General features: G+C 38.6%; 1 protein-coding gene and 1 non-coding gene across 2 annotated transcripts in view; one reads left to right on the top strand and one right to left on the bottom strand.

The window, feature by feature from the left end:
- Lgr4 (leucine rich repeat containing G protein-coupled receptor 4) overlaps positions 1-17,226 on the top strand; it is a 101,353-nt gene that overhangs the window by 36,788 nt on the left and 47,339 nt on the right. The window lies entirely within an intron of this gene.
- On the bottom strand, positions 15,668-15,774 carry LOC125362816. Its single transcript, XR_007213119.1, has one exon. It is a non-coding gene; the product is annotated as a U6 spliceosomal RNA (small nuclear RNA).

Below are 17,226 nucleotides of genomic sequence, written 5' to 3'. Positions count from 1 at the left end.
CAGCCATTTTCTTTTTTGGTCTTCACTTCCTATGCAGGTGATGCCATTAACCTCTGCAGTTTTCTTTCTATTGTGCACTCTTATACCCTTATCCTCTCTCTAGTATTCAGCTCAGTTCTGGTCTTGAGTTGACAAAACTTCCTGCTGGGTATTAAAAACCCAACATATCCAAATGCTTTTCTCTCCTATTGTGTCTTCAAGTGATGCTAGCTTTACTCTACCAATCTCATGGATTTAAAACAAAAACAAAAATCTAGGTAGCCAGATGCAGGTAGCTCACACCTGTAATCCTAGCTACTCACTAGGCTGAGGTCTTAGGCAGTTCAAAGCCTGCTCGAGCAGGAAAGTTCTTGAGACTCTATCTCCAATTTACCACCAGAAAACCAGAAGTAGAGCTGTGGCTCAAAGTGGTAGAGGACTAGTCATGAGCAAAAGAGCCTGAGTTCAAGCCTGACCACGTACAAAACCAAAAAGAAAGAAACAAAAAGTCCCCCCAAACCTATTGTAGATTAAAAAATCCATGGAGTCACCCTCAAGGTTTATCTTTACTTTGACAGCTATTCAATGATAAAATGTTGCTGGCTGTTTCTGAGGCGGCTTCTCTTTCCCTGGGTAGCTGTTCTTTTGGTTCAGAAACTTGTGATCCCTCATTTCTGTCCTTTTTACTTTCCTATTTTAAATTTTTTATATTTTTAACACTGAGGTAATGGAGAATGAACCCAGGGCCTTCTGCATACAAGGCAAGTGCCCTACCACTGAGCTATACCCCCAGCTCCTAGCTTATAGACTTTACAATTACTCTGTATTACTGTGCAGAACGTGTTTGTGTATTTATTTGGACTGTATATTTGAGGCATATAGAGAGTGCTCACCAGACACTAGCATTCCCTTTTAAAAATATACTGGGGAATAAAATCAAGCTAGCTTTTTAAAAACAGTGCAAGATAATATAAAAATAAATGGCTCGAGGCCTGGCTCATGTGTCAAATGCCTGTCAAACAAGGAAGAGGCCCTGAGTTCAAACCCCAGCATCACAAAAAAATAGAAATATATGAATATATAAATAAGATATATAAAAGAAAATATTTTTTAAAAAAAGAAAGGGGAGAAAAGACCAGAGGGCATCTCCTATCCTCAAAAAAGGAGAGTACTCATAAATCGAAGATGGAAATGACTGAAGCTGCCCACCTAATGAGGATATTTGGGTGCAGAGAATCAAAGTAGCTGGTGGAAGAGGGAAAGAGGCTCCATTTCTGCTGTTCCATGTTGTCTATAAGATAAAGAAGACACGTGGTGCAGGAGAAACACAGCTATTCTTGGAATTGAGGTCAGAGAGAACTTTTCCCCCAAGGGCTCTGATAAAGAGATTTCGCTGTAAGTTCATGAGTAACCTTACCAGCATTCTTAGAGTACTCACTGTAGTCATTTTTGTGGGACTGCGGCTTCTAATATCACTATACAAGCCAGCAGAAATTCATATTTCCACGTGGAAATTGATTGGAGGTAGTTATATATGTGTAGGGAATGGGAAAACTGTGCCTACCCATCAAACTTTCTTTTAAAAACATCCTTGTTTGCATTCCTGAAGAAGAAGAAGAAGAAGAAGAAGAAGAAAAAGAAGAAGAAGAAGAAGAAGAAGAAGAAGAAGAAGAAGAAGAAGAAGAAGAAGAAGAAGACGACGACGAAGAAGAAGACGAAGAAGATGAAGAAGACGAAGAAGAAGAAGAGGAAGAAACATTCTGACTTGTTTATTCAAATCCTTCACTATGGACATTCAATGGCCTCTGTAATCTGAGGCTGTGCCATCTTTGTTGGTTGTTCCTGACCTCAGTCTGCAGCCATCCTTTTGCACAGCAAACTCCATCCTAGTTAGAAGTGCCTTTTTGCTCTTTCTGGAATAACTGTCTCCTGGCTCCACCTTTATGTAAACTGAACTTCAGTTTTGGAGATCCCTCTCTCAACCTCTACCTCACTACCTCTTCCATCCCTCTCTCCACCTCTACCTCCCTGCCTCTTCCATTTAATTCCAGCTGCTTTGTTGCAGAGGGAATGTTTTCCCTATAGTAATAAGGAAAACACTGGTAGATAACTACAAAAGCTCTTTCTGTAAAAATGAACATATATCAAAGTATTTATCCCCTTTGAAAGTATCTACAAATCCATGCTAGAATTTCTGTCTTTTTTTAAAGCTTTATGTAAACTTGTTCAAAGACAAGTATTCTTGACAAGAGGAGACTTTGTACATTTGCTGAGCTAAGTGAAAGTAGGACTGTTTCTTGTTGGTATGGTATGTGTGTGAGTGTGTGTGTGTTTAATTGGAGAAAAGAGTCTCATGGACTTTCCTGCCCAGGCTGGCCTCAAACCTTGATTCTCAGACCTCAGCCTCCTCAGTAGCTACGACGACTGGCTTCCAGTGATGTTCATAAGTCAGAATTGTTGTCCTCATTTAAACTCTGTGTGTGTGTGTGTGTGTGTGTTTGTGTTTTAAATATGTCTTTAAATAGTGTATGAAGCCTGTTCATTCTTGTAGGAACCAAGGAACAGAACAATGAAGGGATTTGGCCGAGGGTTGTACATTTGGTGAGTGAGCAGGCTCTTGGTCTGGCTTCTGGGAGAAACACTTAACCATTATGCTTTCTAGTTCAGTGGTTGGACAAGGTGCTATTTATAGGATAAAGCCTGTAGTTTGAATTTTTGAGGGCTAAGAGTTTTACTGAAATCCAATTTTATATCATTCCTCTCAAGCTATTTTTAAGTCTAGTAACTTGTATGTAGGCTAAAACCTTACTCTGTGTCTTGCTTATTCCCAGATGTGTTTGCATGTGAGGTTTTATTTGGTATTACAGCAATTGACTTCAGGAAGAAATGTCTGTTACTGACCCTTCTGCTGTCCCAAAGAAGTGCTATGTTACATGTCTGTCCCAGAAGCAGATTAGGTGTCTTTTGTAAAGAAGATATTTCATATGTCCTTTCTCTCTTCCTGCAACTGGGCTTTTGCCTCCCTTTACAGGATGGAAAGTTGCCAAGCCTGTTTTTTTTTTTTTTTTTTTTTTTCGAAGTGCTAAGTATTTACTATGATTACTATGTAAAGCATTTAATGCAGTGTCTGGCACATCAGTCATTCAAAAAGATATGATGACCAGAGATTGTGCTAGAGGCTTGGTATGAATACAGTGAGCAAAACAAACTCTCTACCCTAATCAAGTACAGGTACTGGAACAGGAAATTTGTCAAATAAATATTGAAAAATAATACAGATGCTCAGTAAGTGTTTTTCAAGTGATTACTGCAGCAATATAAACATTACAATTAAAATTATTTATAATTCACCCTCTCACTCTCAGAAGTATCCTAATATAGATGATAAATGAACCAATCAACCCTCAAACAGCAATCTATCTGGATTTATGTTGTTGAAGAGGTAGAAGTTTGGGGTTGGATAACTTTGGGAAAAGGTTGAATAAAAGACTAACTCCTCATCTGTATAATGCTACAGTGATTACAATAGTTTAGAATGCTGGTTTATTGTACCAGGATATTTGGAATATGTTTTTATTCTGTTTATTGGTATCTGAACTATCTTCATCTTATTTTCTTTAATTTCATTTAAGCTTTATAGTGCATGAATGTATGAGTGTGTGTGTGTGTGTGTATGTGTGTGTGTGTGTGTGATATGAATCAAAGGTGTGTACTTGGTTTTGTTAGAGGTCAGGGGAATTAGGTATTCTCTTCCTTGCAGAAGTTTATTTTCTAAGTATTATTTCTTCTCTGTCTGCCAACCTAGCAGCAGCAACTGCTTCAATAAAACATCAAGTCTCATATAGAACTGAGAGAGTTTTCTCAGATAGATGTCAGAAAGCAACAACTCCCAATAATCTTTTTCTGGGTATCTTTTTGGTTTTTACGCAAATTCCATGGCAGCACATGGATTTTGTCCATAGCAAAAAACAAAGAACCATATGACCCATATTGACTGCAAAAGTTCAAAGGAATTGAAGGGTTTTTTGGGTGGTGGTGGTGGTGGTTAATGAGTTGTAAGTCATTCCCAAGGGACTATTTTAATGACTTTTTCTAAACCATCATTATCAATGTCTGTTGTCTTATACTTGACAGAAATCATTGAGTCCTTCCAGTTACATTTTTGAGTCATACCTAAAAGGATAGGATATATTTAATACATACTTAAAAAAAAATGGCCATTAGCCGGCACCAGTGTTTCACACCTATAATCCTAATTACTCAGGAGACTGAGATCTAAGGATCTTGGTTGGAAGCCAGCCCGAGCAGGAAAGTCTGTGAGACTCTTCTCTCCACTTAATCACAGAAAAAGCTGTAAGTGGCTCTGTGTGGCTCAAGTGGTAGAGTGTTAGCCTTGAACACAAAGAGGCTCAAAGACAGTGCCCAGGCCCTGAGTTCAAACCCCACAACTGACAAAAAAAAAAGGCCACCTGAGGAGAAGCACGAGAGAGATAGAGACAGAGAAAGACAGAGAGAGATCAAAGTAGAGATAGACAAGGAGAAAGAATGTATGAGTGTATATGTATATGTCTGTGTGTGTCTGTGTATGTATATGTGTGTGTGTCTGTGTGTCTTTGTCTGTGTGTGTTTGGGATGGGTGTTTTATATGCCTCATGGCCTGAAGGAAAGTGATTGCACCACAAGCCTGCATCATGGGAATGGTGAAATCTAAGAATGTGCGTTTGAGTTTAGGCCTTGACCATTGGCAGCTGGCCTTCAGGGTACTGACTTTAGAATTTTCCCTCTTGCCTCAACATAATGAGATCACTGTTTCAATGTCTTGGAAATTAGAACTGCTCTTGCTCAGGCCAATTATCGGACATACAATGGGGAGTTCCTGTTTGGATTTAGGACATTAGAAGGGATTTATTGGAATGTAGGATTTTTGTTCATGTTTAAAATTCTTACTGTTTTTTAACTTTAATGTCATTACCTTATCTCGGGATGGCTTTTTATTATTATTTACAAACATTTATGCCTAGTAAATGAAGAGAAAATGTCACAATGTGGTAACCATATTATCCTAAAACATCAACACAGGGTAACAGAATGGAAATTTAACTAGTGACGCTTAATGTTACTTTTCTTGGGACAGTTGAAAATGGTAAAGTCTCTGTGGATTTCAGTGGCATTCTCTCATACAATTCCTGTCAGTTTTAGCTGATGTCACCAAAATATGTTTTGTTTGTTTTTTGGCCAGTCCTGGGCCTTGGGCTTAGGGCCTGAGCACTGTCCCTGGCTTCCTTTTGCTCAAGGCTAGCACTCTGCCATTTGAGCCACAGCGCCACTTCTGGCCGTTTTCTGTATATGTGGTGTTGGGGAATCGAATCCAGGGCCTCATGTATACGAGACAAGCTCTCTTGCCACTAGGCCATATCCCCAGCCCTGATGTCACCAAAATATGAAAGTACTAAATTGTAGACAAAGTTTAAGGGGGACTGCTAGGCTCCTAAATCCACAGGGTCTGACTCATAGTGTTGGAATTTTGCCTAGGTCTAGATGGAAGAAAAATAACTATTTGGTTTGTAGTGGGGAGCTGGTAATTCTAGCTGCTCAAGAGGCTGCGATCTGAGAATCCTAGTTAGAAGTAAGCCCAACCAATTAACCAGGAGAAATCCAGAGGTGGAGGTGTGGGTTCAAGTGGTAGAGCTCCAGTTCTGAGTGAAAAGCCAAGTGAGAAAACAAGGCCTTGAATTCAAGACCCAATACTGACATAAGGGAGAGGGAGGGAGGGAGGGAGAGGGTCTGAATAGCCAATTTCTTATAATTTGGACTTTATTTTATGGTCCATACAGAAGAACTTGCATCTAAGCTAGGGGACATGTACTCATGCTGAAACAAAATCTCTAGAAACAATGGTTACCTTTACTATGCCTTACACCATCCAATGTTCTATTCTTTCCTATTTTAATTGTTTTCAATAAAGTTGGCCTTGACCCATTAAAATGATTTCACAACCCCTTAATTGGTTGAAAAAAAAAGTACGCATCTAAACAGAAGGTTTTGTGAGTATGCATGTTTGAAGGCAAGGACCATGAAGTAATGTTTTCCTATCAGCTCTGCTAATAAGTGTAGCCATAATAAAACATAAACCATTTAGTTAATTAGAATATTTACCATAATATGTGCTGTTTGGTTTGTTTCCTTATGAATAGTGCATTTTGTCTGCTAGGATGAAGTAATTGAGTGTTTCCAATCTGCCCAGACAATAATCCTTATAATACTTCTTGTTGCTGTAAAATAGCCTATTGAAATAGCATTTTGTCTGTGTGTCTTTGCCAATAATGAACAGTGTTTTGGCATCACAGGGTTACCAGAACAGCTGTTGACACCCAAAGAATGGTGTTCTCAGGAGAACACCATTAAGTGGGACACAAACAAGGAATATTATAGCTTAATCCTTATCTAGTCTGTATGATACCATATGGCAGGGGTCTAGGGCACATTGTGAAAAGTAATGTCCCTTTTGTCTTTAGAATTCATTTTTCTTTGACATTTAGCATACATAGTTCCAGAATTAGAACATTTTCTATGTTTTTCTTTAGATGAAATCACACCTTTCAAGACTCTTCTTGGTTTAATGACAAAGAAAACAAGAAGCTAAACTTATTACTATTAGAAACTATGGACCTACCCTAACTAGCTTTACTTTATTTTTTAAAAGTTACTCTTTAAGAACATGCCTTTCCTGTGGCCTATTTATGTATGGGTGTTTTGTTCCCCTCTTCTCTAACTTGTAGGATTTGCATCTCCTAGGAGAACATACCCTTTAGTGTCTCAGAGGCTCTAGTGCTTCATCAACAATGTAAACAATGACAGCAGAGAATATTAGATTTGGAAATGAAGTCATGTGTCCTGCTTAATTGCTAAACTCCTGTAATTCTGAAGGGGGTATATTTAAGCCTATATTCACACATTTGCTAACATAAGCAATGTGCCTACACATATAGATAGGAAAAACATGAATCTTATTTTCTTCTAATTATGCATGGAATGTGCAGGATCAAGAATGCCAGAGTAGGAGCAGAATGATGGATTTGGTAAAGGCCTTAGAAGTTAATGAGTACAAAATGTTTTACAGTAGAGAAGGATAAACTTTGGAGGGATGAATTTCTTTTGCCTAACTTTTGTCGTATTACCTATCATATGTGGCTGCCTGAATGATCTTTCTAGAGCAAACTTGCTTAAGCCCTGGCAGCTTTGCATGCTCCTGGAGTTCTAATTGCTCAAGGTCACTTATAAGGCTTTAGAGATATGCTTTTTGCTACTCTTAATAGCTTCTCTTACTTATCATTTGAAGCTATACTACATGCAATCCTTGAATTCCTGCATAGTTTTCTTTCTTGATTATACTACTTAAAATTCTGCAATTCTTTTTTGTTTCTTAGGCTCATTCTGTTTTTATCTCATTTGACCATGCTTTAAACATAATATTATTGACTTTGATATTAGCTGTTTGCTATAGTTCCTATGTTATTGTTGTTTGTTTTGCCAGTACTGGGATTTGAACTCAGGGTCTCACACTCTCACTTAGCTTTTTCACTCAAGGCTGGCACTCTTTCTCTTGAGCTGTAACTCTACTTTAAGTTTCCTGCTGGCTAATTGGTCACTAAGAGTCTCTGCCCACTCTGGCTTCTTACTGAGATTCTCAGATTTCATCCTCCTGAATGGTGTGGGCCACTGATGCCTAGTTATATACTTTTAAAAAGTGATGTTTGCCACTATTTAAATGACTTTCATGCCCCTCTCTGAGCTAGCAACTTGGAAGTGTGTAGGAGTGGTTTGGTTATATTTGATTAGTATGCTGGGGGGACATGGATGCCACATGCCTGAGAGGAGGATGACATGAATAATGAAGAATTCTCCTGTTCAACATGCCGGTTGTGTGTTTACTGAGAAACTGCCAACCTAATGAATGAGATCACAGATGGAAATAACAGCTCTCCATAAAATAATGTCTTTGTTTTTATAGCACCCTATACGAGCCCCCACTGGAGTCTTTGTTGAGCTTTGGGTCTGATTTGAATGTCTTTCCTTGCTGGGCCACTTGTATCGTAACGTTTCCTTGTTTTGTCCTTGTCTCTTCACTTGCAAAGCTTATTTTCTAATTGCCTTCTAAAGTTCTTGAGGGTAGACTTAAGTCTTATGTATCCAAAGACACAGGTGCTCAACACAGAGAATTAAGAGGCTGGGCCCATTGTTCTGATGCAAGTTGATAGCACACAAAAGCATAACAAAGCAAAGCAAAAACAAGAAAAAGAGTCCCAGCTTTCCTGATTCTCAAACCTGTGTTGAACACTGCATATTTGCATTTGCAAAAGGCTTAAGGAAAGGACATCTCTTGGGCAAAATTGGAGGAGTATATGTATTATATATATACATATGTATATCCTTATTTATAAAAAAGATAACATTGGTTTTGAGGCTTCTCTCTGTATAAGAGTTGGGAAAAAGTGTACAATTACAAAATACTATCAAAGTCAAGATACAGAACACCTTCATCATTCATCACTTTCCTCATTGATATTATGAATCTTACTTGCATCTGATTTGTGTGTGTGTATGTGTGTGTGTTTTGATTTGAGAAATAATGTAAACTCAAGGCCTGAACACTGTCCTTTAGCTTTTTTGCTCAAGTCTAGTGCTCTACCACTTGAGTAACATCTCCATTTCCTGCTTTTTGGTGATTAATTGGATGTATGAATCTTATGGCCTTTTCTGTTCAGGCTTGCTTTGAACCATGATCTTCAGGTCTCAGCCTCCTGAGGAGCTAGATATACAAGAGCTTGGCTTGTGTATCTTCTTTAGTGATATCTTTCTTCATATCTTCTGCCTATTTTAAAATTGGGCTTATTTTCCTTCTGTTGATTTTTAAAGTTTTTTAATATCATAATACAAGTTCTATATCTTTTTTTCCCCAAATTTTTTTCATTTTCTTAATAATGGCAATTTAGTTTTGAAAATCTTTAGTGGAAAAATTCTAGAAGGAGTAAAATAGAGGTTTTAGTCCATAAAAGTAGGCGATCCTAACATAAATACTCTTCATCTCTGATAGCAGAAAGTTTTTCTTCTTCTTTTTTTCTTTTTGTCAGTCCTGGGCCTTCTACTCAGGGCCTGAGCACTGTTCCTGGCTTCTTTTTGCTCAAGGCTAGCACTCTGCCACTTGAGCCACAGCGCCACTTCTGGCCTTTTTCTATATATGTGGTGCTGGGGAATCTAACCCAGGGCTCCATGCATACAAGGCAAGCACTCTTGCCACTAGGCCATATTCCCAGCCCCAGAAAGTTTTTCTATAATTTTTTTTCTTAGTATTTAAGTAGTTGTACAAAGGGGTTTCAATTCAACATGCCAGTTTCTGACATTGTCTCTTGATCCTTGTCATTTCTTCCTTCAGTTTTCTCTCTCACTCCAAACCCTACCCATCCCCTCAAGATTTGAAGCAGCCATTTTTCTTAGTCTTTGTGAATTAAGAAGATCATACATTTATCAAGTACCTCACAAAGATAATGAATTTACAAGGTGATAATTTTTTCTGCACTAATTCTTATTTTTAAGTGTTAACATAGTTGCGGTGGTGGCTATCTTCTTAAGGATTCAGAGGCTTCAAAGCAGTTTGGAAATACTGAGCCTAGGTATTTAGATACCAAGGAAGCTACCAGATAACATACTGCTACCTAGAACAGTTTGTAATAGAAATGTCTCATGAGACACTAGAAAGATATCTATTGGGACAACTAGTTAGATTCTATGAGTGTGTGGTTTACATATAGGCCTGGAAAATTAGCTTGGCACATGTGCTATGTCAGCCACATTTCTGTAGGTGGAAGAACAGCCTCTTTGGGAATATAGCTGGTCATATTTTCCAAATGTAAGTACATTTTTTAAAAAGTGAAATTTAGTCTAATGTTACAACTGCATCTGAAACAAAAATAGCATGTGGACTACTGTGCTGAATTTTAATGCAAAAGAAAAGAAAAAAAGAATCTGTCAATCTGTGTTTTGGCATAAAACCTTACCTTCTAAGTACAGTGTCTGTATATATGTGGATAATGGGTACGCTATAAGTGACTGCTAAATGGAAAGGCTAACAGAAAAAGGGTTTTATTTACACAATTTTTTCTTAATGTAAGGAAAACCCCTTAGGTAGTAGTATCTTATTCTTTCTGGCCTTCAGACAGCAAAGATACTGCCATTCCCTGATATATAAACTCCTCAGATGATATATGTTAGACTTTAGTATTTACATTTTTACTAAAAGATATTTTATAGGATTTGTTTTCATTTTTGTTTATTTGTTTTGGTTTTGTTGCCAGTCCTGGGGCATAGACTTAGGGCCTAAGCACTGTCCCTGGTTTCTTTTTGCTCAAGGCTAGCACTCTACCACTTGAGTTACAGCGCCACTCCTGGCTTTTATCTGTATATGTGATGCTGAGGAATCGAACCCAGAGCTTCATGTATACGAGGCGAGCACTCTACCACTAGGCCATATTCCCAGCCCTTGTTTTCATTTTAAAAAGGAATAATCTTAGGTGTCAAGAGGCTTATGTGTTCAGAGATCAGGGTATGGTTTTGTACTTGTAGCAAAACAACCTGCGATACTCTCCATAAGATAAGAAATATGGCCTGTGATTATTGGTGATTCTTGATATTACAGATTATTTTCTCTGTATATATTGTGTGTGTGAGAGAGTGAGAGCGAGAGAGCGAGAGAGCGAGAGCGAGAGAGCGAGAGAGAGAGAGAGAGAGAGAGAGAGAGAGAGAGAGAGAGAGAGAGAGAATGTGCGTGTGCGTGCCAGCCAGTCCTGGGACTTGAACTTGGGGACTGGGCACTGTCTCTGAGCTTTTGCTCAAGGCTAGTGCTCTGTCACTGGAGCCACAGTGCCACTTCCAGTTTTGTGATGGTTAGTTGGAGATAAGAATCTCTGGGACTTTCCTGCCTGGGCTATCTTGGAACTATGATCCTCAGCCTCTTGAGCAGCTAGGATTACAGATATGAGCCACCAGTTCCCAGTTTGTATTTTAGCTTTTAAAAATTGACATAGGTTAGTTTTTTTTTTCATCTCCCCATCAGGGAAGACATAGTTTAGTTTTATGATCATTAAAAGTGGGAAGAAAAAGAAATTACTTGCCCAAAGATATAGAACAATGTCAGAAAGGAAAATCAACTCTTCATAACCTTGACTAGAAATTTAGTACTGGTGTGTCTATACTACCTAGGGGCCGGGGGAAGGGGGGGAGAGACACGAGAGAGAGAGAGAGAGAGAGGAGAGGGAGCAGACATGAGAGAGAAAGAGAAGAGAGAGAGAAAGAGAGAGAGGACATGAGAGAGGAGAGAGAGAGAAGACATGAAAGAGAGAGAAAGAGGAGAGAGAAGACATGAGAGAGAACGAGAGGAGAGAGAGAAGGGGGAGAGAGAATGTGTGTGAGAGAGTTCTTCGAATTTGTTCCACTGGAGGCATTTTTCAAAGTTAGTTTCAGGTTTTGTTTTTTTGGGTCATATTCAAGACATCTTCTACTTGGAGACTGGCCTGAAATTCCTAGTTGGTTACCAAAGATGCTGGAAAAGTAATAGAGACTGTGATTACTATTATCATTGTTGTTGTTGTTATTATTAATGGTGTGTAGAACCAGTCTTAGGCCTTGCATAGGCTATGCAAATGTTTTACCATTAAATTGCATCTCCCTACCTATGCTTTCTGAATAAAGGTCTCATTTCAACTCTGACTGGCCTTGAACTTGTGGTCCTCCTGCCTTCACCTCCTGAGCACTGTGCCATGGCACCTAGCTGAGAGTATTCATTTATAATCATTTTCACAATGTACTTTTTGAATTGAAAGATATATCATTACTGTCTATGTTTTTTTCCCCCCTCTGAGAACTTTGTGTCCTTTAGACCTGTAATGGAATATCATGACTTCTGAAACTGGCAGGTAATAATTGAGATTTAATCAACAGTATGGCAGTAACAGTATGGTTTTCTCTAGTACAAATAAGAGTCCTTGTTCAAATTTAGATAACACTGGGTCAGTCACAGTGTATTTAAAATTGAATTATTCTGTGGCAGAAGGCCCAGCCAGGTGAAGGGGCAGTGGCTGTCCACAGTGGTACCTGCCTGGCCACCACTGAACAGGCCAGGCTCTCTTGGAGAGTATTTTATAGGGCTTTAAAAAAGTTCCTTGTTGAAACATGAATTTCCCTACTTGGGAGATATATTTCAGCATTAGCAACTTTTATGGGAAGAAGAGATGAGAGTTTAACCACAGGAGAGGTTTGTCAGTTTCAATGAAACAATTGCACCCTTTATGTTTTAATGTCAAAATCAGTAAGTATTCAGGTTTATTTTTCTAGTGAGATGCTCTGCTTCCCTGCTCCTTGCCCCCCTTGCCCTGCCCTGATGTCTGTGGTAAAAGTTTGGATTATTGTACAGTGTAGGTATAAAGTACCGACATATGTTCTGTCCTCACTGGTGTATCTTAGGAGATCTTACAACCAGGCAATGTGATGAAAACAAATTGATATAGAGGAGATTCTTCCACTAGCCTCTCTCGTTGAGTCAAAATTATATGTTCTACCCTTAGCATTATCACTGAATTGCTAGAAATCATCTTAATCGTGTGTGTGTGTGTGTGTGTGTGTGTGTGTGTGTGTGTGTGAGAGAGAGAGAGAGAGAGAGAGAGAGAGATCTGGTACTGGAGCTTGAACTCAGAGCCTTGGTGCTCTTAACACTTTTGCTCATAGCTGGTGATGTAACACTTGAACCATACTTGTAGCTTTGAGTTCATATGTGTGCCTTTGTGCTGGTATGCTGGTGTGTGTGTATGTGTGTGTGTGTGTGTGTGTGTGTGTGTGTGTAGTTATGTGTGCTTGTATTTGAGGCTTGAACTCATGGTTTGGGTGCTTTCCCTTAGCTTTCTTTCTCAAGGCTGGTGCTCTATCACTTTTGTGTTTTTTTTTTTCCAGTTAGTTGGAAATAATTCTCACAGTTTTCCTTCCAGGGCTGCCTTTGAACTGCTATCCTCAGATCTCAGCCTCTTAATAAGTACTTAGGAGGACAGGCATGAGCCACCAGAATTCAGCTAGTTCCTAATATTTTTAAGAATGGATTTTTCTTTCTTATCCTTCCAGAAATTTCATGTAAAAATGTAATTTTCTTTGATTTATGAGTATATGACCGTCTACCAATAAGTAGATGTTAACTTTTTTGCTTGTCTGTTTTTCAATGAAGTATTTGATCCTGAAGGACATTTCTAGTTTAAAATTCTTGACTCTTGGAATTCTGGAGTTTCAAATGAGAATTTAGGACCAAATCTCAGTTCCAGGTCTTATGGATGGGTGGCATTTATTGTTTCTCTCCTATAAAAGAGGTTTCTTTCTGGGAAAGCCACCAAAAGCAGCGCGGTGCTTGCTTGGCTTCCTTGTAGTCCTGTTTCAGTCTGCTGAGTTCAAATGGCTTCTAGGAATAACTAAAACAGAGATAATGGTAAGATTTGCCATTTCTTGGTGAGAATATCCTGTTACTTAATATTTTCTGACCATTACAGAAATCTGCAAGGGTCAGTTAGTACTGCCTCCATTTCACAAAGGAGCCAGATGAGCTTGCCAGAGATCACACAGCTAATGGTGGCTAACTCACATCTGTTTGGCTCTAAGGCCTATATTAATTTACCTGTGAAAGCCCAGATCTGAGGAGAGCTGTTGGCTTTCCTAAAATTGCTCTCCAGAGATGGTTATGACTTAATAGTGTCCTAACCTAGTATGATGTGTGTGTGTGTGTGTGTGTGTGTGTTTGTGTGTGTGTGTGTGTTGATTTGTTTGTTATTTATTTCTGGTAGAAACTTAAGGATGGTGTGCATCACTGGGTTTAATGACTGATGTTGCTTGGAAAGTTGCATTGCTCATGTAAATTTGAAGGTACCAATTTGCAGGATCATCATCCTCTCACTGAAGCAACTTTCTTTTACCTGTCTATTTTAATAATTCATATGGCTTAGGAGCCTCATGTATTTGTAATTTCTGGCACAGGTTTCCATTTGTAAATTGCTACAGTTTAGCTCATCACCCCTAGCATCCTTTCTAACCTCTTATTTATGGAGTCTGAGTAACATGGGTTCTCTTTTGGGTATTGGTGATGTCAGGTCTTGAATCTGCTCTTAAGACAGTCTGTAGGTTGTTTATCACCATTAGCCCTCATTATTTTAAATGAGTACCCACCCACTTCATACTCCATAACCACATGTTTCCCGAGACTCTCTGGAGATCCTATCTTGTAACCTACCCTCTACACCTCTCTTAGTGTATTCACAAATGTTTTAAGTGGAGCCCAGAAAAAAGATGAGGAAAAATATCTATACAGCCCACCTCTCTGAGCATGTGAAATTCAGAAAAAAATGAAAACAAATGTTGCTGCTATATCTGATGATTTAAAACAAAATCTTACAATGTGTTTAAAGTTAGTTTGTAAATATGGAGTCTCATTAATTGTATTTACAGCTCACAGCAAAACTACCTGTTAGATCTTGTTACTCTGAGAGGAAAAAAGTGAGAGAAGTGTGTATGTGCGTGAGTATGTGTGTGTGTGTGTGTGTGTGTGTGTGTGTAAACTGGAATGTACAGCATAGCGTGGCATAAATTGTCTTTAATTATGTGTCTGGAAAGGCAGTTAGTCGGTTTACTCCAAGACCTTTCTCTGATGAAGCAATTAATCAGATTTTCTGTTACTGTGGTCCTTACCTAAATTCAGGTATGTGAAGCCTAGAAGAAACTATGTAGTACCTCACTTTGTAAAACAATATATTACTAATTTATTGTCTGTTTCCCCCCATTTTTTATTTGAATGGCTCAAAAAGAATGAAATTATGTGATATTTTGCAGAATCACTTTTTATTCATATAACATTTTTCCTTTAAGTAGTTGTATTGTGCTCTTTTTTCTTTTTATTAATTATGTTTTTATTCTCTTTAGTTATTTAAAGGGATTTTCATTCAACAACTTGGTTTACAGTACAATACGTCTTGATCACCCTTTCATCATTCTCTCTCATCCCTCAAATCCCTGGGCCTGAGTCTATGAACTAACATAAGTTTCATGTCTATCTTGGATGCAATGTCTTTAAAAAATTTTTTTATTGTCAAACTGATGTGCAGAGAGGTTACAGTTTCATATATTAGGCATTGGATACATTTCTTGTGCTGTTTGTTACCTCCTCCCTCACTCCCCCCTCCCCCCCTTTCCCTCACCCCCACCCCTTGAGTTGTTCAGTTCATTTATACCAAACAGTTTTTTTTTTGTTGTTGTTTTTTTGTTTTTTTTTTTTTTTGGCCAGTCGTGGGCCTTGGACTCAGGGCCTACTGTCCCTGGCTTCTTCCCGCTCAAGGCTAGCACTCTGCCACTTGAGCCACAGCGCCGCTTCTGGCCGTTTTCTGTATATGTGGTGCTGGGGAATCGAACCTAGGGCCTCGTGTATCCGAGGCAGGCACTCTTGCCACTAGGCTATATCCCCAGCCCTATACCAAACAGTTTTGCAAGTATTGCTTTTGTAGTCGTTTGTCTTTTTTACCCTGTGTCTCTAGATTTTGGTATTCCCTTTCAGTTTCCTAGTTCTAATACCAGTATACACGGTTTCCAATGTAGTCAGATAAGATACAGAAATAAAAATATGGAACGCTTCACGAATTTGCATGTCATCCTTACGTAGGGGCCATGCTAATCTTCTCTGTATCGTTCCAATTTTAGTATATATGGTGCCGAAGCAAGCACAGTTGTGTTGTATTCTTAAGGATGATTTTATTGGTTGAGGGTAGTGTGTTTCCAGCAAAGATGAGCCAATAGAATTATATAGGAACTCTAATATTCATTTATGTTTTGCACTATAGTAAATGGCTCAGAAATATTCCATGAACCTCATGTGTTTTCTTCAGGAAGGTTTTGTCTCTCCATGGGGGATTGGGGCAAGGAAGACTGCAAAAAAAAAAAAAAAAAGAAGAAGAATGGTGACTCATATAAGAATGTAATATTAGTCCAGAAAGCCAATCAATCCTTTAGCCTAATTCTCTCATTTTATTAGCTAGCAAATTGTGGCTCAGAATTATATTGTGGCCATATCTGTGGCCTATTCTCACCCCTACCTTGGTGCTATTGTCCAGTATTTTGCCAAAGTGTTTACTACAAAGTAAAAAGATCCTTTCCCTTTCTCTAGCTCTAATAGGTAGCTAGCGGAAGTAGTATTGGGGCCTGAGTTTGAAAACAAGAATTCCTGGAGAAGTATATTAATAATAATGCATATTAGTAAATTACATTTAGTAGCCATTGTTTCCAATGATACAAAATTTTGGGATGTTGATGGGTCTTGTGTGACTATGAGAGCCATTTAAATGGAAGTTTCTTGTGCTGAGAAATTTATATAAACTTTTGATTCCTCAACTGGGAAAGCTATTTATAGTTCCCCCACCATCACACTATTCCCTCCACCCTCCCCAGTTTCAAGTAAAAGTACACTTTCTGAATTCTATTGATGATGCCAAAATCTTTCTTGTGGATGTTATCTTCCTACCTTTTGAGGAGAGTTGCTGAGGACCAAACCCAGGGCCTCCCATATGTTAACAAGCAAATATTTTTAACACTGAGCTATAGACCTCTAGTCCCTCTCTTCCTAGTCTTAGCCTTGGTAGGAATCAGGATTTGCTTTATATCTTGACTAGCAGTGAAGAGAATAACAGGATTCAAATAGGCTCATAGTCTGCAGTAGGATCATGGGCTCTGGAGTTTACATTTCCTCTTTCTTTACTCATTGAGTTACTCTTGGGGGGGGGTTATTTCACCAAAACATTGGAGAACATTAGTAAAGGGAGATTTTAGGTACAGTCATTGCACAAGCATTTGTTTCATCTATTGGATATTATTCTTGCTATTTTTGTTCCTGATGTTCTTCTTGCTATTTCCAACCTAAGAAGTTTTCTAGAGTTGCCCTGGGGAAAGACTAGTATAAAGAGATGCAAATATTACCTCTAAATATTAGTGTGAGGTAAGATGAGAAAGAAGGGACTTACCGTTGAGGTGCTGATGGTGTGTTCTTGAAAACAACATTTTACCTGAGTGAATGATAACAGTAATAGTCTTGTTAGCTGACATTGATCTGCGATTGATTTTACTTCTCACACCAGTTCTTAATATTTAGTCATAGAAATGCTGTATATGTGCACTTTTCAAGGT

Source organism: Perognathus longimembris, chromosome 13 (genome assembly GCF_023159225.1).
Source record: "Perognathus longimembris pacificus isolate PPM17 chromosome 13, ASM2315922v1, whole genome shotgun sequence".
In the NCBI taxonomy this organism is placed as follows: domain Eukaryota; kingdom Metazoa; phylum Chordata; class Mammalia; order Rodentia; family Heteromyidae; genus Perognathus; species Perognathus longimembris.
The sequence above is the reverse complement of the archived record's forward strand: the minus strand, read 5'-3'. Positions and strand labels throughout refer to the sequence as shown.